This window comes from Microtus ochrogaster, chromosome 26, assembly GCF_000317375.1.
Source record: "Microtus ochrogaster isolate Prairie Vole_2 chromosome 26, MicOch1.0, whole genome shotgun sequence".
Lineage (NCBI taxonomy): Eukaryota > Metazoa > Chordata > Mammalia > Rodentia > Cricetidae > Microtus > Microtus ochrogaster.
In genome coordinates, this window is record NC_022025.1 from 3,535,303 (window position 1) to 3,554,949 (window position 19,647).

General features: G+C 42.4%; 1 protein-coding gene and 1 pseudogene across 5 annotated transcripts in view; both read left to right on the plus strand.

The window, feature by feature from the left end:
• The window catches only part of Cdk14 (cyclin dependent kinase 14), a 534,756-nt gene that overhangs the window by 419,761 nt on the left and 95,348 nt on the right, over window positions 1–19,647 (plus strand). The gene's annotated exons all lie outside the window — the stretch shown is intronic.
• Window positions 13,553–13,706, plus strand: LOC113457422 (annotated as a pseudogene).

The following is a 19,647-nucleotide window of genomic DNA, read 5'->3' on the forward strand; positions in this document are numbered from 1 at the left end:
CTCTCTCTCTCTCTCTCTCTCTCTCTCTCTCTCTCTCTCTCTCTCTCTCTCTGAGTTTGTCACAGCATGCATTCTCTCACTGATGTTAGATCCATCCATTCATTTAACACAAATTAACCCTTACTGTGTATCGTCTACCATGTTCACACACAGAGCCAACAGGCAGTGTGGGTTCAGGTTCTTAGAGCAATGTGGTATTGTATGAGAACTGTAAATTCTAGAATCTACTCTGGTCCATCTTGTAACTAATTTCTGGGAAGCGTTTAGTATTTGCAGAATAACACTTAGAAAATACACTATAATAATGGGCTTTCTAATAAATGGCATGGGTGATTATTAGTGAGGTAGATAAAACTGGATGTTTCTTTTTTTTCTCCAGTTAACCTAATTTCCCCCTCTAAAGCACACTGGGGAGATAGATAAATCTATCCCTTGAAGTATATATGTACTTTTTTTTCATTTCTTTCATTTAATCTGATCTTATTATATGAAGGTCAGTGTGATGATTCAAAGGTTGCCACACTGGCCAAACAACTTTAATTGCACCCCCAGAACCCACGTAAAGGTGGAAGGAGAGGACTGACTCCATAAAGTTGGCCCACACATACCCACGTACCTCAAAATAACAAGTGAGTGAAATGTGTTTGTTGGTTTGAGAAGTTGATAAGGAAAACTTGGGGTTTACAAGTCATCCAGGGGTCTTTATTGCGTTCCAACCTTGTAGTGGAACAGTAGAAGTTGGAGCAGGCTGAGTCTGAGTCATCCTGTTTAGCTTTACATCACTCTTGAAGCGCCACTCTGCCAGAAATGTAGCTCCTGTGATGAAGTAAGCCATCATCCATTCGAACATGTCTGTAGGGAATCTGGCAGAACAGTCTTTGTACTGTTGTGACATTTTAATTTGGGGCATTGTCGATTATGACAATAAGAAGTAAAAAAAAATTTATTCAAGAATGCTTTTAATCAATGCTGTCAGCATACTTGGTGGGCACCTAATAGTGACAAACCCTTAGGATGAATATATTATAATTTGAAGGATTTAACCATTTTTAGAATTAATTATTTAGAAAAGTGTGACCATTCTCTTAAAAAAGTAATGCATGTAGCTCTTTTAATTATTAGGATATGTTCATTGTACAAAGCAATGAATTTCATGATACTTTTTAAAAATGTATCAGTCCATTATTATGTACCTATATTTTCATTATTCATGGATATATAAAGCTCCTTTGTGTTTGCATACCCCATTTCCTTTATCTCTTTACATATTGGTGGACACCAAGGCCTTAAGTTGGCTGTTAGGACCTGTGCCCTAAAGCACATGATATATTTTAGTGAAAATATGAAATCTTATTGCATTGTACAATGCATATATGCTAATATCTATTTTTTAGTTGTAGAATATTTTTTAACTGTTCAGGGAAGAGGTTTTAATTTTATTTTTTTAATTTAATCACATGGTACAAAATTGAAAAATACTGAAAGCCTGCAGTTAAAAGGAGTGCTCCTCTCTCTACCTTTCCTCAGTCATGGGAATCATTGATATAAGTTTCTTTCTTTTTTGTTTTATTGAGCTATATATTTTTCTCTACTCCCCTCCCTTTCCTCTCCCATCCACTTCTAATCTCTCCTGTGGTCCCCATACTCCCAGTTTACTCAGGAGATCTTGTCTTTTCTACTTCCCATGTAGATTAGATTTATGTGTGTCTCTATTAGGGTCTCTATTATTGTCTATATTTTTTTAATTTGGAGCATAATTACTAAATTGAAGTAATTGATGTACTGTAGTAATGGATTCAAAATAACTTCCAAGAATTCAAATTATTTGGTTAATATATGATGGTATGGTAATCCAAAAACAAAACAAAAATACATTGCTATTCAAAATTAAGGTACAGAATTAAGTAACAATATTAACAAAATTAAGTTTCAAAATTAAGCAACAATGCCTTTAAAGGTAGGCATTATCCAAGCCATGGAAACTATGGGGGTGTTAACCTGCCAATGTGAACAGGCATTTCTTTATAAAGAGATCCTTGAGTCTAAATAGCTATCACAAGTAATCCAGCTCACGTGTGAACCACATCTGCCTTAGATCACACCCATAGAAAATGACCACATCTGCCATAGGTTACACCAGCGAAAAATGACCACATCTGCCCTAGATTACACCAGTGAAAAACAACCACACCTGCCCTAGGTTACATCAGTGAAAAACGACCACATCTGTCCTAGGTTACACCAGCGAAAAACGACCACATCTGTCCTAGGTTACACCAGTGAAAAACAGCCACATCTGCTCTAGGTTACACCCGTGAAAAACAACCACATCTGCTCTAGGTTACACCCGTGAAAAACAACCATATCTGTCCTAGATCACACCAGTAGAAAACTACCACATCTGCCCTAGATCACACCAGTAGAAAACAACCACATCTGCCATAGGTTATACCAGTAGAAAACTACAACATCTGTCCTAGATTACATCAGTGAAAAACAACCACATCTGCCTTAGGTTATACCAGTGAAAAGCGACCACATCTGCCCTAGGTTACACCAGTAAAAAATGACCACATCTGCCCTAGGTTACACCAGTGAAAAACGACCACATCTGCCCTAGGTTACACCAGTGAAAAATGACCACATCTGCTCTAGGTTACACCAGTGAAAAACTGAACTGATTTCACTTATATCAGTAATTATGAGCATAAATTTTTGTTTTGTTTTGTTTTCAAGACAGGATCTTTCTCTGTGTAAAAGCTCTGACTGTCCAGGAACTCACTCTGTAGACCAGGCTGGCCTCAAACTCACAAAGATCCACCTGCCTTTGCCTCCGAGTTCTGCCATGTCCAGGTCCATAAGCATAATTTATCTTCAAAAAATTTTTAATATTGTATAATAACAAAGCATTGGTAGAGGAAGATATCAAAAGATGCAGTATATCCAAACCAAAAAGCCTTAACATAATGAAAAATATTATCAGTCTGAAAGTAAAAAATTATCATCACTGAAGATAAAGATACTAATAATGTATGATCCAGGAAGCTCTTCCTGCATAAAGGGGATTTGGGGCTAAATAGAGACAAATCTGAATTTCATAAAAATATGTCCTGTTTTTGTAACTGCCTTCGAAATAGTCTGTTTTATTTTCTTGGAATTAAGAAGACTATTTCTCTTGCAAATCTCTCTATTTATAGTTGTCTGACATTGGCACGTATGTGCAATCCACCAAGAATCTTAGCCACTTTAAAGATCTTTTATTATTTTGGCTGGAGAAAGGGCCTTAGTGTATATTCTACAGCGAAGAGAAGGGTGAGATTCCAAGAACACGTTTGCTTGCTTTGGAAGTCTTTAACAGCTGAACAGTTTGGGAGGTTTGGAAGCTCAGAAGTGAGAAGTAAAAGGGTAAACCACCAACTCACAGGAGACAGACACAGCTGGAAAATCCAGCTCATGGCTGGTAAAGCAAGGCCCACGCACATCAAACAGGGTCAGGCCAGGCTCGTCCCTGCCCTGCTCCGAGGCTGCTCTGGCGAGTTATCCATCTGCCCATTAAGCACAACTGGATTCTCTTAAGAATGTATGCAGTTGGCAGTTTTAAATGTGCGGTAAATACAAAGGCACCGGCGAAGTCACCTTTATTTACCTAGATCAGTAACTGTGGGCATAATTCTGTGGGTTGTTTTGTTTTGTTTTTGAGACAGGGCCTCCCTCTGTGTTACAGCCCTGGCTGTCCTGGAAATAAAAAAAGAACATCCCTGCCATGCTTTCATGAACCCTACTTCAGAGAATTTAGAAATTACCCAATTTTGTACTCTTGAACTTTGCTTGAACATTTTATGCAATTCCATGTTTAGCCTCCAGAGTGTATTTTTTAAATGACCTGCTAGCTAGTCATACTGTATGTGCATAAAGCATCAACTAGGAGGCGAAGTAATGTTGGGGAAGCAGCTTCTGCTGTGTGTATTTCTGTTTGGGGACTCTGCTGTTCTTGTCATTATCTGATGTGGATCAGTAAGATTTAGATAAGCACCTCCTCCTGAAACAGAAAGATTATCTTTTCCACTCTCTTATGTTTGAACTTGATTTAACATTACCTAATAAAACAATACAGTGTAAGAGTAGTTTAGAGATTTACTTTTCTTGGCCAGCGTAGAAATACGATGAAGGTAAGAACACTGTCGGGACACTAGGGGGAGCAGTTGAGTCAAGCCAGATCTTAAAGCCGTCCACTTGCCACATTTTCACTGTTGATGATTTTTGTTATAATTCTATTTACTTCAAAGTAGCAGTTTTAATTTATCTAGTGCCTGGAGACTTCCTTTCATAATATTTTCAAAGAAATTATTCTCTGCATCATTGATTGACTTTGGGGGTGTGGTGTTTATTGGGGTGACCAGCTCTAAACCAGACATTTTGGAATCTCATCCTCTCTTAATTCGAGAATGGGCTGGGCTGTGATTGCCAGATGTCTGTCTCTGTGGATTCGGGGATATCAATAGAAGGATGCTTAGAGTAGTTCCTTGCCATGTTCATTTCTCTTGAAAATGTCCCCTTCAACATGGGAGCACGTGGGTCTCTTGTTTGACCTTGGACCCAGAAGGCTCCCCTGCTTGCTAAAGGAAGCTCAGAGAAGTTTCTGTGTGCGTTTGTTCTCGTAATAATGAATCATTAGTTCAGCTCCTCAAAGGGACTGTGTGGGAATTTGTTAGGCAGATCCAGCCAACCTCTTGACACCTAGGAGTTTGCAGATGGGGAGTCCAGAAAACAAAGGGAGGAGGGCCAAAAAGAATGAAGCTGTGTGGGTCCTGGCAGGTGTCCTAGAACCGCATAAAAGGTAGAATTAAGATATATGTAAACACACAGTCGGGGCAGTTTCCATGATGAAGAGAAACAGCTAATGGGTTTGCCAATTACTGATGAGTGACAGCAGTATAAAAGCAGGGGAGAGGCGAGTGATCAATGGATTGAGAAACCCCACCTTGGCGTGTGTGCCCCGGGGAGTGTTGTGAACACCAGCAGTCCAGTTGTCGTGCAGACGTAGACATAGCCGGGCTCTGCTTATTCTTGGCACATCTTTGGGGAGAAAGAGCTCTTCCAAATGTCTTTCGGCCCAGACGGAGGCTGGAGTGCTGGGGCAAAGAAGTGTGAGCAGCTCCCTGCACAGTCGGCCAGCTCATGCCTCCTTTCCGCCATAACCGGAGTGTCTTGTGGTGGAGGAAGGGGGAGGGAGGTTGGACTCCCAACAACTGAGTTCAAGGGTCCAACTCTGCCGCCCACCCACTCACTTCCTGTGAGTGAAACTCCTCACCGCCCTAAGGGACTTACCCTTTATTTTGCATTGTAGCCAGATTTCTTGTCTGTCTGTCTGTCTCCCCCCCCCCCTTTTTTTTTTCAAAAATCCATTGAATTAACTGCTCCTATGGTGGTCAAGAGCAGGCCTCACGCTGTTTGCTTTCTGCCAGGTGGCAGGTTTTGTTCTTCTGACGGGCAGGAAATAGCCATCTTCTCTCTTGCTAATTGGCAGTACGTGCCAGGCTTGGGAGTTGGCAACAGTCATTGTTTTTTCATCCTTTGGATTATGTGTTGGCCTCTTCATCCAGAAGTCCACAGGCCTCTGGTGAGGTTAATGCCGCCTGTCTGCTGGGCAGCTCGTTAAGTAGGAAACCCAGCAGCAGTTTCTGAAGCAGCCCGGAGCTCCCAGGGGCAGGAGGATTGCCAGGAGAGGCCTTTCTTGAACTGTGCCCCGAGGAGACTCCAGCAGGGTGGTTCTGCTTCTGCCAGCGCGAGGTGGACATTTGTGCTTCCTAGCCACAGTTGCGCAGGAGCATGGATGTATAAATGTTATCTCACACATCTGTGGGGAAGAGTTCTGAACGGATCCAGCTTGTTCCATTGCTTGGAGTTGCAGAAGGCAAAATCACATATGAACCAGTTTGGGCTCGCTCCTAGAAGACCTTGTGGAGAATTTTCTTTCAGGCTCATTGAGGATGTCAGCAGCTAAGTTTCTAGTGGGGCGAGAGCTAAGGCCTCTGGGTCCTTCCTTTTAACAGATGGGAGTGTCGACAGCTCCTTAAGACTTCCCTGCCTGCCTGTCCTATTGCTGCCTCCAGGTCTCACTGACTTTCCCTTCTGCCCCATCTCTTCTGGCTCCAGTGAGGGGAAGTCCTCTGTTTCAAAACATTTCTATTATTTGGTTGGAACCCGGAGGAGGCCCAGGTTTACCTCTCTGGTGTAAGCTGGGTAACTGGTCGTAGTGGCGAGGTCTGTCTACCATGGAAGGAGCCTGTTGACAGGCTGGAGGAATTGCTAGTGAAGAAGACATCTTAGGCGTCCTTTCTGTTTACAGTGAGGGAGAGGATTCCCCATGTAATCACAAGCCCTGGGTGAAGCCGAGGAAACCCAGCCCTAGCCAGCTCAGACGTAATCCACTTTGCCTGGTTCAGAGGAGATACGTTCAAAATTATGCACGGGGAAGGAATCACTGTCTCTTCTTAGCAGAGAGTTTTAAAAGAGATTATACTCAGGAAGCCTGATAATAGCTGAAAGTTTGACTTGACATTTTTAAACCCACTGTCGGAATCATTAGAATGTATGGTTTGGGAACTCAACTTCAATTTAATTTGAATTTACTTAATTGATAGGTCAAGCGCCACTGTAGTTAGTGGCTACCATATTGAGCAACACAGCTGCAAATCTATATATGAAATACTCATTTGTTAAATGCATTCCAGGCTTATACAAGCATGAATATTATGTCTAAAAAACATTGCATTTTGTACCTAAATGTCTGGAGAGCTTTCTCCTCCTCCCCCCTCCCCCCGACATCTTTCTCTTGTAAATGCTCTGAGAAGACAGCGGCTCTAGAGTCCCCAATAAGTGCAATAAATCCGCAGGGGAAATAGTATCAAAGACAATCAGGAAGATAGCCCTCCCCCACCTCTTCCTACTGCAGGTGCCTTTCTGCTACCCCCACCCAGGCTCTGCCTATTACCGGCTTCCCTTCCCTCCTGTGTCCCCCCTCCCTCCCTCCCTCTCTCTCTCCCTCTCCCCCCTCCCTCCCTTTCTCCCTCCCCTGTTGAAAACTGGTAGGGGTTAGACACACAGCTCTCTCCCCTTTTTGAACTCCCTGAAGAATTCACCTCTCAGCTCTTGTTCTGATTCCCTTGATCTTCCTTCGCCATGCTCAGAAAATATGGCAGAAGCCAGCTTCCTGCTCACCACAGAGGAAATGCTGTTGAAGAGGGCTCCATTTTCCAAATGAACCCCTGAATCAAGTGCCAGGTCCCTCCCATTGTGCCCTCTGGATACATATGTATGTATGTGAGCTTCGGAAGGCCGGGAATTGCCACTTTTATAATGTCACACATAAACAGAAATGCAGCAGATTTCAAAAATTACTTATTTAGATGCTCCTATAATTTATTCCTTTCCTCAACACTTACTGGCATAAGTGATTAGGAAATGTTTATGAATTTATCGAATACTCTGACTCAAATGATAAAGAACATGTAGAAAGATGATTTTAAAGATGAGTGTTATAGTCACTGGCACCCCCGTACCCCTCTTCTCTAGTTGGCCGTGATGGAACATGGCATCCCCCCACCGGGGCCTTTCTGTGGGAGTCCCACTGGGCTCCCCTCCCACTGCAGTGGGAAGACGGTTACTTAACTACTCATGCTGATGAAGGTGTCTAGTGTCTGCATGCACACGGTGCTCCTCCTCCATGAGAGGAGACGGTCAACAGCTGTCACTAATACTACTAACCAAGAGGAAGCAGAAAAGAGGAAGGAAGCTGCACAGGTTTTCGAATACATGGCAAGAAAATGCCTGAAGCCAAGATCATACTTGGTGTCCTCCGTCCTCCATGAGCCTCGTGACTTGAGGAAGCTCACTAGCCTCTCCCCGTCCTCCATGAGCCTTGTGACTTCAGGAAGCTCACTAGCCTCTCTGATCTCTGCTGCTGCAGAGTTGAGTATGAATTGCCCAATACCTTTGCAGCCCTAGTCCCTTGCTTCCCCGTACCTTCCATTATGCTTTTCAATACTCCTTGTCTTCCCATACCAGTCAGTTTAACTTAGTTCCAAATAAAGCATTTTCCTTGAAGATGGATCCTACTTTTATACAGGTCCCCAGGCAGCTAGAAGGTCCTTGCCCCTTCCCAGGGGCACATGCTGAACTGCCTGTGCACCATTTTGTTCTTCTTGTAAATACTTGTGGGGAAATGAGATTTTATCTCCCCCAACAGTTTCTTCCTAAGAGTGATATGTTAACAAATAGCATTGTACATAATTAATGAAAAACTCGGATTTATCCTAAATCTTGAAACACATCGTTTAGACAGTTTTCCCAATAAGACTGAAAGAAACACACATCCAGACCGCTGTTACCAAGTTCACATGCCTAGTAGTAGACTTTTGCTATGGTACCCTGAATACACGAAAGGATTGGTGACCTCAGTCAGATGTAGAGGTTCTGGGTGTCTTCACTCGGTCTGTTATTTCAGCCTTGAAACTGAAAATAATTGTCTTTGTTTCAAATGCAGAGAGTGGCTGACTTGTCTCTTGCAACACACATAATGGCTGGGAGCATGGCTTCACTGCCTCTGTCATCACTGCAGAGGCAAGCAAAGGGATTCCCAAGGCAACTGGCCTTTCTCTTCAGACACCGAGCCAAGTCCATACCCTTAGGCGCCAATCCTGCGCTTGGTTTCTTATATCCCCACACTAATGACTTCATTAGTAGATTCTGTGTCTTTACCAACGACAAATGCCTTATACACACATATTGCTTTCCGGCCCGTTCTTTTTTGCTTTGCTTAAGAGAATCTCTATATAATTTCACCATTAGGAGGATGTCAAAACAATCCTCTCTTCTTTCTCTCTCTCTGTGTCTCTCTGTCTCTGTCTCTCTGTCTCTCTCTCTCTGTCTGTGTGTGTGTGTGCGTGCGTGCGTTTGTATTCTGCAAACAGCATGTACATGGAAGGAGTCTAATGGGGCGGATTGGTGGCTGATGGCTGCCCCCCCTCCCTGCATAACTACGCTGCTTATCTTTGTGTATCTGTATATGGAATCTTTGCTAGTCCTCGGCCGCATTTAATCCCTGAAGACTTGATATACAAACATCATGCCAAACAGAGAACTTCCCTTAAATTATTCAAATCTCCCCATAAGTGACTTCCCACTCTTCCTGAAGGGAAAAACATTTGATCATAAATTCAATTAAATCAGCCATCATCTTTGTGATGTTTGTCCAGATAAATCCTTTAGTGGCTAAACTAATAACTACACCAGCTGTGGGGCATGGGAGGGAGGGGGAGGGGAGAAGGAGAAAGGGAGAGAGAGAGAGAGAGAGAGAGAGAGAGAGAGGAGAGAGCTCTTCTATATGGAGTGACTGTTGGAGAAGAGTCCACTCAGAGTAAAGAGGAAGGACTGATCTTAGGTCAGATTTTAATCACTTTTTGCATATGGGCTTAAAAGCTGAGACATTGAAGGATGGATGGGATTATGTATGTTGCTTTAGATTTATTCCTTTTATGTGCACATTTGGAGCTGAGTTTCCACTTACTGAATTTCAGGTCAAAACAGACATTGATACTTTTGGAGACATTGGTACGCACTGTAAAGACACACCCACCATCCTCCTTGTCTTCTGCACCCTGTCCTTCCTTTTTAAAACAATAGCAGAAATGGCTGTCACCATGCTTACAAGTTTCTTAAGAAAAATGCCTTGGGACTGTATCGCTACTTAAGACTTCTCTTACGTATGTCAGCTGAAAATGCAAGGCTTTTTAAGCTTTACAATATATGTTGATTGCTTCTCATGTTGTTCCTAAAAGCTTGAAGACGTGTGGACACAAGCACGCTACCCCGCTTTCTCTTTCTTTACAAAGGAGTCCAGTTAGTTTGGCTCCAGCTGAGGCTGGTGTGTGTCCATACGGCCTGCAGAGGGCAGCATGTTCTGATGAAACAAAGCCAAACCCAGTCAAGCTACAGGGTGACTAGGGAGTTATCTCTATAAAATAAGAGATAAACAGCTATGGGTTTTTTTTTTTTTCACTATCAAAACGGTTAAAATGTCTCCAGTAAAGAATCCAGATGATTGCTTGCTTAGATTGTCTGCCCTTGTTGATGAATTGGTGTCAGCGGATAATGGGTATTTTCAGGGATGGACTCAGCTATTGCTTTAGAGGCTCCTTGAGGATCCCACCAGGTCTTAAGTGCTTGCCTCTGCGCAGGACTAAGCACATCGCATCCTTTACAGATGGGATTAGTACAGATAGCACTGGCCATTTGTCTGTCATCTTTTGTCACCCTGGCTAAAGTTTACAATTGGAGTAAAATTACGCCTAGATTTCCTAAGAAGTCTACCGTCCCACATCCATCACTTTGAGGCTGTAACCACCAAAAGAATCCCACTGTCCCTAAATAGGAAATTTAGGAAGCCGTTCTCTCGACTGTGGACCTTAGAACAGAGCCTCTTCCCTTGTCAGCCCACACATCTGCAGGGTGAATCCCTAACCCAGGGCTGTGCTCTCTGCTACCTGCCAAGGTCTTTGTTTTCTTAACCCCGGCTCCACTGTTCATCGGTAGAGCCAGGCTAGGACAGTGGAGGAACTACCCAGTTCCTTTGAGGAAATTTGGAAATTTCTAGAAGTTACATCAAATATTTAAGGAGCTAGAATGGTCCTTATGCACTGATGAGAATCCTGGAGGTTTTCATTGTCATGTGGAAGTCACTAGCCACACGTGACTATGAGTTAGAAGGTGGCTGCTTCCATTGTTCTGAGGATTTTGTGAAATGCAGTTATTGTTAATTTCAGTATTTGTGAGTAGCGAGAAGGGCAGCTCCGTGGATGGTAGACCACAGCATAATTTCTGATCGGCTCTTAGCAAGTGTTTAGCAAACTATATTAGGTGGTGGGCTAAATTCTTCAGCATTAAAACTACTACCCAGATTTTTATTTCCATACTTATTAATGTCTCACATAGCTGCAGACTAAAATCCAAATCACTGACTCTGCCCCAGGATGTAGTTTCCCTCAGATCATCTAAGAGATTTTCATATTTCAGATTCTTCAATTTTGTTGAATACTGGACGCATTTCTCTTGGGCATCTGGGACAGAGTTTCAGAGCATGGATCCTAGCCACACTGATTCTGGGGGTACTGAGTGGTTTGCACCTAAGCTTTATCACCTGCTTGTGTCTAGACTTCCAAGGATAAAAACAGGACTTACTGAATGTGAGAAAATGTGTGTAGACATTTGACACACATTAGCGAGTTTTGTAAGTTGGTTGTGTGCTTATGTATAAACAGCTGTTCACAGTGGCTATGCAGGAGGCCTGCTTGTGTCTGATTCTGATATAATATCAACATTCTTTTCAAAATTTTTGTGAGTTCCCAAGTAATTATATAACATTTTTTCTCTCACATTTGAAAATGCTCGTGTCTCTTTACAGAAGATGAGAAAGTGCATCTCTCCAGTTCTCTACCTTGTGCTGATACTGTTGGCCCCAGGACTTAGACAGACCTTTCGCGCTATGGTGTGTAGTGTGCCACTTCTCCTGCCTCACGAATAGCACATGCCTGGAAAGTTAGGCTTCCCTTCAGACACTGCCTCAACGTAGCCTGTGCCCCTGTCTGATCCCTGTGTGTGGGTCCTGTGCCCTCAGTTCCTCAGCCTCCTCCTCAGGAGAGGAATACAAGGTCGGTTCTTGTGAGACTCTCGTTCAGTAAAATCTGTGTCTCCCCTTTCACAAGACATGACAGAGTGAGGTAAGGCACTGGAGGAGCCCTGTGTTTATGCAGTAATGGCCTTGCAGATCGGCCTTCCCTGGGCAAAGCCAGATACCGACACTTTTAAGGTTGGCAGGTTTTTTGCTCATAACGAAGATTATCTGCAGAAAAATCATTGGGAGTCTCTGTGATGTAACAAGCACTTCTATGTTGGGAAGAGCGTTTTGCAAGCACCAGCACTTTAGGAACTTGATATTAATAGCGCAGTCAGGTGAGGGTTCATGAAGTAAGAAACTAAATAGACCAAGATTTTGACACCAGCAGGACAAAGGCACCAGTTCTTCATGTCTCATCATAGGGTAGGGTTAGAATAGGCTCTGTAGATATGGTGCCAAAATGCACACCTTCAAGGTGCAGCCCCATCTTGGTTTTTATTGTTCTGGGGGTGGCTGTAAAAAACATTTTTTATTGTTTGAGAATTTCACGTGTGCACATAATATGTTTTAACAAAATCTGTGCCCCATTTCCTGCCCTTTAGTTTCTGTCCATCTCCCCTACCACTTTGTGCTCCCAACTTTATGTAATATTTATATATACATTTATTCCTACCTCAGCCCTCCTGATTTTGTTTTTAGTTTTGTATTTCATGTTTGTTTGTTGTGTGTGTATGTGTGTGTATGTGTGTGTGTATGTGTTTATGTGTGTGCATGTGTATGTGTGTGTGCGCATGTGTGTGTATGTGTGTGCATGTGCATGCATGCGTGCACCCATGTGTGCATATGTACATGCTAGTGCATGCATGCAGAGGTTGGAAAATAACTTGTGAGGATTGATTTTCTGGCACCAGCAGAGTCCCAGGGATGGAGCTCAGGTCATCAGGTTTGGTTGCAAACAAGCATCTTTGTCTGCTGAGCCATCTTGCTAGTCCTCTGTGTTTGTTTCGTCTTGTCTTTTTGGGTTTTTGTTTAGTTTGTTTTGTTTTGTTTTTTAATCTGGGGGTTGTGTTGTGATTTTTTCCATATTAATTGTAAATTGTCCAGTGAGTTGGCTCCTGCAAATTACTTCTAGGGAAATATTATGATTTGAGAAAAATGCTCCAGCCCTGAAATCCTCTTCTTTATTTTATTTTATTTTTTTTAAATTATTTTTGTTGCTACTTTGTAACTATAATTTTTTTAGATTTATTTATTTATTATGTATACAACATTCTGCCTTCATGTATGCCCACATGCGAGAAGAGGGCACCAGATCTCATTACAGATGGTTGTGAGCCACCATGTGGTTGCTGGGAATTGAACTCAGGACCTCTGGAAGAGCAGCCAGTTTTCTTAACCTCAGCCATCTCTCCAGCCCCTGAAATCCTCTTCTTATATTGCTTGAGGAACCGGTTGAATTTTTACATCTATAAATACAGTGGAGAGTAGCAGTCCGGTAGCATGCAGACCAACAGCTGCTTTGCTCGTGGTGGGAGGCTGGTGCACGCACGTAACCGCACCTCATCGCAAAAGGAAGGCTTTGTCTGCAGCACCTCGCTTAATTCTGGAAACAGCTTTCAAGTGTTTTCCTCACAGACACATCTAAGCCCCTTTTACAAATTTTATTTTTCTGTCTTCAATTATTTTATAGCCCCAAGAACAGATTTCTAATGACTTTCTCATTTACCATGTTAGACATGGCAGAGTTGAGGCATGTAAGATCCTGACCATGGGTTCAGAGTATAAGACAAGACAATGTACAAAAAAGAAAATGTCAGTGGCCAAGTTATAACATTTTATTTAAGTGACTTATTTTTTTTAAAGAAATTGAACATTTTTATACTTACCTGGCATGATCAGAGAGGTGGTATTCCCAGGGTGAGGCTTATCCGTTGCATTCTAGATGTGTTGACCCCTGCAAGATCCCCAAATGCAGGAAGCTCAACTGCTGCATAATTTGTGGTAGTGGAGGACTGAATGATGTTTTCCTTGAGTGGGGGGGGGGGGTGAACTTTTTTGTATTTTCGGTGTTTCCCATTGAACTACATTTTTGTTAACACCACTGCCAGGACTACAGCTCTTCTTCAAAAACATCAATTTTAAGGAGGTGGAGGAGAACTCAGCCCATTTCATTACTGTGTGTGGTCCTGGAAAATGGTAAATCATATGTGCACACACACACACACACACACACACACACAATAAGGAAGTATGTTGGAAACCATGATGTTGCAAGGGAAAGGACCTGCTTGTTCGTCCCAGCGGCCCAGTTAGCTTAGCCCTGAAATAACCACACAGAAACTGTATTAATTAAAACACCGTTTGGCTCATTAGCTCTAACTTCTTATTGGTTAACTCTTACATCTCAGTTTAACCCATTTTTATTAATCTGTGTATTGCCACGTGGCAGTGGCTTACTGGGAAAGATTCAGCATGTCTGATTCTGACAGCTCCATGGTGTCTCTCCCCTCTGCCTTCTTCCTCCCAGAATTCAGTCTGTCTTCTCTGCCTACCTAAGTTTTGCCCTGTAAGGCCAAGCCAGTTTCTTTATTAAGTAACCAATGAAAACAACATATAGACAAAAGGACCTCCTACACCACCGTGATTATGCCACGGCACATTTAATTAGTTGTACTTATCACTATCTGCATGTATTTGAGAATATTCAGGAAGGTTCCTGCTCTCCTAGATGTGACCTTCTGGAGCAGTGATTCTCAACTTATGAGTCACGACCCCTTTGGGTTCACATTCAGATGTTCAGTATGCCAGATATTTACATTACGATTCAGAACAGTAGCAAAATTACAGTTATGAAGTAGTAACAAAATAATTTTATGGCTGGGGTCACCACAACATGAGGAACTGTATTAAAGGGTCTCAGATTAGGAAGGCTGGGAACCACTGCTCTAGAATAACAAACAGTAATAAAATAAGGTGATGTCGGAGGGGGATTGGTACAGTCAGGCAGACAGGTGGTGTGATTAGAAAGAATCACACTGGCTGGCGGACACGTGAGGAAGGCACCTCACATGGACTCAGTAGATGCTGTTGAAGAAGGGTAGTGACCATCGAGAGCTGCAGGAGTAGATAGGGAACACGGGTCAGTGAAGAGAGCCACCGGTGGGGAGTGGCCTCAAGGACAATCGTTTGGGATTTTAGTTTACTCACCAAAAAGTCTTGGAAGTTATATTTTGTTTTAGTAATTTTCCTCTTTGGTGTTTCACTTAAAGAAATAAGTAAGTGAAGACTGGTGGCTGAGAGTCTTATCACCATTTTTTAGATTAATGTTTGTAAAAAGACTTGGTCTTGGCCCATTCAGTTTGTTCATCATGGAAAGATGTCAGCCAACCTATCCTGGAGCTCACATGGTGGAAGGAGACAATTGACTCTCAAGAGTTGTTTGCTGACCCTACACCCCACCAAATAAATAAGTAAAGCTGTAAGAAACATTTTTTAAAGACTTCACACTAACTTATCCAAATTAAGGGGATAGTTATATAGGTTTAATACCCCATAACTTATGAACTCAATTGAATATTATAAAGCATTGTTAGGATAATATGTATAAAAACACAAAAGCAATTTCTCTTTAAGTTTCTAAAAATGACCAAAAAAAGAAGTTGTATGCATATTACCACAATAACTATTATAATGTCTTTGAACTATAAATAAATAAAATGTTAATTTACAGGATGAACATAGTTTTGTCATGGTGATAGAATTCTGAGGGATTTACTTTATAACTTCTAAAAATTATTTTTATTTTTGTCATTTTATAAGGACAGTATTTTTTTTTAACTAGTACAGTGGTTTTGTTTAGGTGGATAGCATGGGAAATAAATATTAGAAGTGGTTGATTGATACATGACTTTACTACTACTGATTTGGACATTTACAGATGCTCCAAATGGCAGTTTTAGGGGCTACACACACACACACACACACACACACACACACACACACACACACACAGATATTCTACTCACAGTTAGCATTTGCGATGTATCTTTGGTGATTATCAAGGAGGTCAGCAGCCTCCATGTTGACTCTCAGTGACCCCATGGATCTTCTGATCTCCCCTGCCTTGCCTGTCCCACATCAGCAAGGCCTGGTCTTGGTGGCTAGTAGTTTGCAGTGGAAGTTGACTGAATACTAATTCTGAGTTTAGGCTGTAAAAGACTTTACCTCCAGTGGACTCCGGCTTCTCTCTCTCTCTCTCTCTCTCTCTCTCTCTCTCTCTCTCTCTCTCTCTCTCTCTCTCCTCTCTCTCCTCACTGGCTCTGGAGGAACTGGCTGCCACATCACATGACCAGACAGACAATGGCCTCTGCCAATAGTCATGTAAATGAGGTTCATTGGGAATAGGACAGGACAAGCTTTCAGTCCATCAATTTGATCACAGCCTTCTGAGAGACTGAGTCTCAGCCACCCGGATAAACTGCCCCTAGATTTCCAACCCTCGGAAACTGTGTGACATAACAAACATTTGTTGTTGTATGTAATGAAATGCCTTTGGCAAACAAGGTGACATTGTTTAAAGGGCGGAGCTACTTGTCTTCTGTGTCAACATACCACACTAATGTGTCTTGTGCCTCGTGGGTTTTAGACTCCCCATGTTCCTCACTGTCTCGGCTGTGTCAGGTCAGTGAGGGAATAAACACGAAGAAAGAGCCCTGTGGAGTATTAGCTGCTGTCAAGTCTCTCTCCTTTTGTCACGCCCTAAGATTCAGCAGGGTTGATATGAATTCACCATGCCTCCTTTAAAGGACTGCCGCAAAGCGGGGCTCCTGCCGGAATCAGGCTGTGGACGGGGATTTCCTTTCCCTCCGCTTGCCTTAAGCCAGCAAAAGGCATTAAGTGAAAAATCTGATATATTTGTTAGGGCGTTTATTGCATTACTGAGTTATATTTTCAGTTCTCAGTGAACGTTTTATTGAGAACATAAACTTTGAAGAGGTTTTGTTCAGGGTTAGAGAATCTTTTCTTCTCTTTTGGTGAAATAATACCCCACAAAACGAGGCCTTTCAGGAGCTATTTTGAGTCCTGTTTACAGCGGAAGGACACACTGTTCCCTTCCGGTGAGGCAGTTTCTGCCTTCAGAACCTCCTCTGCAGGTGAGATTTGTGACTTCGGGGCTTGAGAAGCAGCTACCATTGCTATGCACTCTTTACCTCAAGCAGACATGCCAGGAAGTCGGACAGTTTCTGCGAAGCCTCTTATGGTGGAAGTGTTCCTGCCAACCGCGCAATCTGAGCTAAATATTTATAGCTGATTTATCTGAAACAGAAGCCATTTATAGAGCCCAATGCAGATTGAGTATTTTTCATAAGTGAAGATTTAGTTTTGAATTCTTAGTTCCATCTTATCATCAAAAATAAGATTTTCTTCAGATGGAATCCTACTTTAATCAGGCCCTTGGAAGTCACAGAAATTGGCTAAACTGGTATAAATACCAAGAGCATCACATGGTTTCACACGCACTGGTAATTTTTTTCTTTACTCTTGATTCCTTTAAGGGCTGGTGGGATGGGTAAAATAATAAGACATCTGTGATCAATGTAAGCAAGTTAAAGGTAGAAAATGTCAGTCTTTTCATCAACTCTGGGAGGTAGGAGAAAGCTGCTAATCCCTTACTTATCTGGATGATGGGAAGTTGTGAGTCCCTTGATGTCCTTGAGAATGCCACAGGGGGTGAGGCCATGGAGTTATGGCAGTCTTAAGTTTTTGTCTCAATGTATAGGTGGTGGGTGACTCTAAGGAGATAGCATTGCCCAACGATAGTCTGATGTATTTTGAAGAGGCATTTAAACAGCCAGGACTTGAACATAGAATTTCTGTTGTTTAAAAATGAATGTTTATTTTTTAAGTTCTTATTTCTGAGATGAAGATGAAAGTCGGTAGGTATAATCTACATCAATATGCTCAGTCTTTATCAAACGTTTGGACATTTCTCTTCTCAGTGTGCCAGTCTTCTTTAGGCTAATGGCAGATTCTGGATTTCTCTTGCTCCCCATCTTCAAGGATGTGCAATCTAGCTAGCTTTGCAGCAGATGGGTACATGGTGAATGGAGAGAAATGGAGGGCACTGTTTGATCTGTTCCTGGGAGGCAGGGGAAATTCTGTGGATCACTCTGGCAAGCCAGTGCTAACTTTACTACCTTTACTTCAGAACCAGTTTTTCTCAGATCCAAGATTATGTAATGTTACAACCACAGCATTGGTAAATGTCTGTCCCGCTTCTCAGTCTTGTTTCTGAGGCATAAAATTACCCCATGCAAAGAAAAAAATTAGAGAAAATGCTGCCTGCTATTGATGGCCCATGTCTAAGGCTGTTGTTTCTTTCTTCCCAAGATTAGAAAAGTCAAGTAAAGAGAGAGAGAGAGAATGAGAGAGGCAGGGCAAGTTAAGAGGAATGCGGAACATTGACTATGATTTAAATAGCAGTATAGCATTGTTTTTAGTGGCCTTAGAAGTATTTGCTTGAAGTTATTCATGATGCAAGATTCTCTTCAAACACACACACACACACACACACACACACACACACACACACACACACACAAGCTCCAGATCCGCTAAGAATTATTTCTTATCATTTTAACTTAAGGTTTTCCAGTTTCTAAAATTTCCCCCAAAGACTTCCTACAGTGCTGGGCGGTGGTGGCGCACGCCTTTAATCCCAGCACTCAGGAGGCAGAGGCAGGTGGATCTCTGTGAGATTGAGGCCAGCCTGGTCTACAAGAGCTAGTTCCAGGACAGGTTCCAAAGCTACAGAGAAACCCTGTCTCAGAAAAAAAAAAAAGAATTCCTACAAACAGCAGTGTCTTTTTCTTTTCTATTGGCCAGCAAGATGGCTGACTAGGGAAATGGCTTTTTCTGCCAACCCGGGGGACCTGTGGAAGGAGGGACCTAACTCCTGCAGGTTATCTTCTATCCACCAACCATGTCCTAGGTCATCTTGGTACCGAGTACCTAACCTCCTCCTCCTCCAGCAATCGATCACTGTTAAAAATGAACATGACGTGAACATCCCCACGTAGCTGCTAGGTTTCTCTGACCCTTTACGAGCATAGAGTCTCGCTGAGTACAGCGTCATCAACCTGATAGGTAGAATGCCTCCCATTAGTCAGAGGTAGACGGAGAGGTCAAGTGTACCACTGGGGAAATAAAATACTGTGTGGTAAAAGAGCAGCTCAAGTCAACTCCACATGGCCAGCTACTGAGCCTACATAGAGGAGACTTGAAAGAATTGATTTGGAAAGAGGAAGTGGGGCATGAGGAAACGTCAGCTTGGTGTTATTATCCAGGGATATATAGACGACTTTACAGCAAGCTATCAGACTGTGGAGAGTGTGCATATGTATGCATATACGTATGTATATGTGGGCATGTATGTCTACATGACTGTATGTTCTCTTTACTAACACTAGAAATTATCTACAATGCTCCCTAAAGGCATTCTTTCAAACTCACAGGTGCATCAATAAGTGAAAATCTAGGAGAGCAAAGAATGAAGGAAAAAGTAGAGCAGAGTAATGAAGTTGTAATTTTCTTGGAGTCATTGTCTAAAGTTAGCCTGAGAAAGATAGGACATAGGGATTGAGAGTTCCCACATAGAGTAAAGGTGCTCGACACACAGGAATGGGCTTCAGAAATAGAGCCCAGCTTCAGCAATAGACTGCATTTTTTTTTCGATTTTTAAAAACAAACAAACCTGCTTCTAGAAAAGAGAAACTGCAAGAAAAAAATTTTTCAAGGTAGTTTTTCCTTTAGATAGAGATGAAAAACACAGGGTTTTTGTTTTGTTTTGTTTGAGGCAGGGTTTCTCTGTAGCTTTGGAGCCTGTTCTGGAACTAGCTCTTGTAGACCAGGCTGTCCTCAGACTACAGAGATCTGTCTGCCTCTGCCTCTGAATGCTGGGATTAAAGGCGTTC